At 44.5% G+C, this 2,941-nt stretch overlaps 1 protein-coding gene across 1 annotated transcript in view; it reads left to right on the top strand.

Annotated features, from left to right (window-relative positions):
- The window catches only part of KIAA2013 (KIAA2013 ortholog), an 18,808-nt gene that overhangs the window by 6,447 nt on the left and 9,420 nt on the right, over positions 1-2,941 (top strand). The window lies entirely within an intron of this gene.

Here is a 2,941-nt window from a genome sequence, read left to right on the forward strand (position 1 = left end):
AAAAAAAAATGCATATTTGACGACTGCAGCGAGCTGTATGGGCACAGCTGGGTACTACTTTATAGTATGTTCACTCTACTCACTGGGGTTTATGCCTAAAGTCAGACTTGGGTTCATGTATAGGTATGTGTCAGCTGTGCTAGCTATTGGATATATTTAGACTAATTAAGTTCATTGGCAGAACAATTGAATTGGGGAGGGGGGGAAGGCATGGAGGGCAACCATGGATGCCAGGGACAATGGGGGAGGAGGATGGGACATAGCAGAGGGTGGGGGATGGGGAATCAAGGATGGCAAAACAAAAGGCAAGGTATGCAGGACATAAGAATTGGAAAATTATTTGGTGAGAACATGTATGTTGATGTGCTTGATTGAGCCAATACACAGTGTATTTTGGATGGAAAATTTATTTGTGTGTTGTGATGGTGTATAGTGAATTAATGTAGAAAATGAATAAATTAAAAAAAAAAAAAAAGGGCGGGTGTACACCGCAGGATCACCTGGACAGCATCTTCTTTTTTTTTTTTTTTTTTCGGAGAGGTTTTTGCTATAGGGCGTGTGCACTCACCAGAAAGACAGAGAGACAGAAAGAGAGAAATCACCCCCTGGGGAGACAGCCACGCAGCTATTCCTTCTCCTCCATTCTCCTCTCAGGATCTTGGGCACGCACACACGCACACATGCCTGGTGTGAGTTTAAGCCACCAGGTCCAGGACTCAAACCATGGTCAACTACATGGGAGTCCAGCAACGTAGCCATTACACTAACTGCTGGTCTCCCTGGACAGCATCTTCTATTAGGGGGCTGGCCCTCAGCCTTGGCAAACATTTCTGTGTCTGCCCACAAGAAGCCACCTCAAATGACCGTTCAGTTTACAACAACTGGGAAGCACTGTCTGGTTTTGGAATGTCCTGAAACCCAAGTGGAAACAATCGTCCATTGTCTGCCCCTGTGGTCATATTGAATTTTCCCCCAAGATACAAAGAAAAAATTTTTTTGCATTGATAGTTCACAATTTAAAGGCATTTGCAAAATATGAGACTTCAGTGTTTTATGCCATTTAATAACTTAAAACTCAGGGTTGACATCAAGAAGACAACTTTGTATGGCAGAGACATTGACAGTCCTGGGCTAGATCTGTGTCCCCAGATCATGTACATGCAGCCAGACAGGTCTGGGAGACTTGTCAACAAGGTATTTCTCAGGAAGTTTAGTTTCCAAGGGTTACTTTCTCTTTTCTTTCTTTCTCTCGTACTTTTCCATACTGTCCCAAGTTATTTGCAGTGAGGATTTTTTTTCTGGAGAGACATTTTGCTATAGGGCATGCGTGCTTGCTGAAGAGACAAAAAAAGACAGAGAGAAAGCGAAAAATCCCCCCCCCGCGGTGGAGGAGGATGGCCACTCTGCAATCCCTTCTCCATTCTCTTCTCTGGATTTTGGGCACGCACATACACATGCCCAACATGTTTGAAGCTGCCAGTTCCAGATTTGAAACATGGTGGACCACAAGGAGTCCAGTGCCACTATGCCCTCAGCTGGCCCCAGGGAAGAGGAAGAGGGTCATTTTCTTTCTCTCTCTTTTTCTTTCTTCCTTCCTTCCTTCCTTCCTTCCTTCCTTCCTTCCTTCCTTCCTTCCTTTCTTTTTTAAGAGATTCTTGCTATAGGGCATGTGCACTTGCCTGAGAAACACAGGGAAAATGAGATATTACCTCTCGGGGGGTTGGCCACAGGGCAATCCCTTGCCCCTCATTGTCCTCCTGAGATTTGGGGCACATAAGCACATGCACCCGGGCATGATTTTCAAGCCACAAGGTCCAGAACTCGAACCCCAGTCAACCATGTGGGATTCCAGTGCCTTAGCCACTATGTCACCGCTGACCCAAGGATCATCATTTTTTCAAAAGAATTATTTTATTTAACTTTATTTTATTTATTTATTTTAATCTGACCAGAGAGGGACAGAGTGAGGGAGAGAGAGAGAGAGTGAGAAAGCAAGCCTCAAGTTCCGGGACTCAAACTACAGCTTGCCATGTGGGAGTCCAGAGCCCTTGACCACCACACCACCTGCCAGTCCTTTTTTTTTTTTTTTTTTTTGTAAATAATTATTTCCTGGGACCAGCAGTTGGTGCAATGACTATGTTGCTGGACTCCCATGTAGTCGACCGTGGTTCGAGTCCCGGACCTGGTAGGTTCAATTCACGCTGGGCGCATGTATGTTCATGTCCAAGATCCTGAGAGGAGAATGGAGGAGAAGGGATTGCAGCGTGGTCATCCTCCCTAGGGGGTGATTTCTTGCTTTCTGTATCTCTGTCTCTCTCTGTCTTCCTGGTGAGTGCATGTGCACTATAGCAAAAACCTCTCAAAAAAAAAAAAGAATTATTTCCTTTATTTTAGTTATAATTATTATTAGTTTTGAAAGAACTGTTTATTTATTTAATTCCTTTTGCCATTATTATTTTTTTATTTGATCAGACACAGAAAGAGAAAGGGAAAATGAGAAGTTAAGCCTCCAGGTCTGGGATTGAACTGCAGTTGGCCACATGGAGTCCAACGCCTTTATGCACCACATCACCTCCTGTCCCCAATTATTGTTATTTCTTAAAAATTTGACCAGAGTGACATACAGAGAAAGAGAGAGGGAGAGAGAGAGAAAGCAAGCTGCCAGGTCTGGGACTTGAACCGTGGTCAGCCATGTGGATGTCCAGCGCCCCCTACAACCACGTCACCTGCTGCCCTCCACAACCCCCCCTCCCCCAGTATCATCATTTTTACAGAAACAATAATTCTCTGGATTTTCTTTCTTTTTTAAAAAACCTTCGGCTGTGAAATCCATCAGTGGCAAACTGGGCCCAACACGTGTTCGGTTTGGCTGGCTCCATGGATTTTTAATTTTTTTTCCACCACTGGGTTGGATGCTTCCAGCCGTTCCCCAACTCCTTTA

This window comes from Tupaia chinensis, unplaced genomic scaffold (genome assembly GCF_000334495.1).
Source record: "Tupaia chinensis unplaced genomic scaffold, TupChi_1.0 Scaffold000146_1, whole genome shotgun sequence".
Lineage (NCBI taxonomy): Eukaryota > Metazoa > Chordata > Mammalia > Scandentia > Tupaiidae > Tupaia > Tupaia belangeri.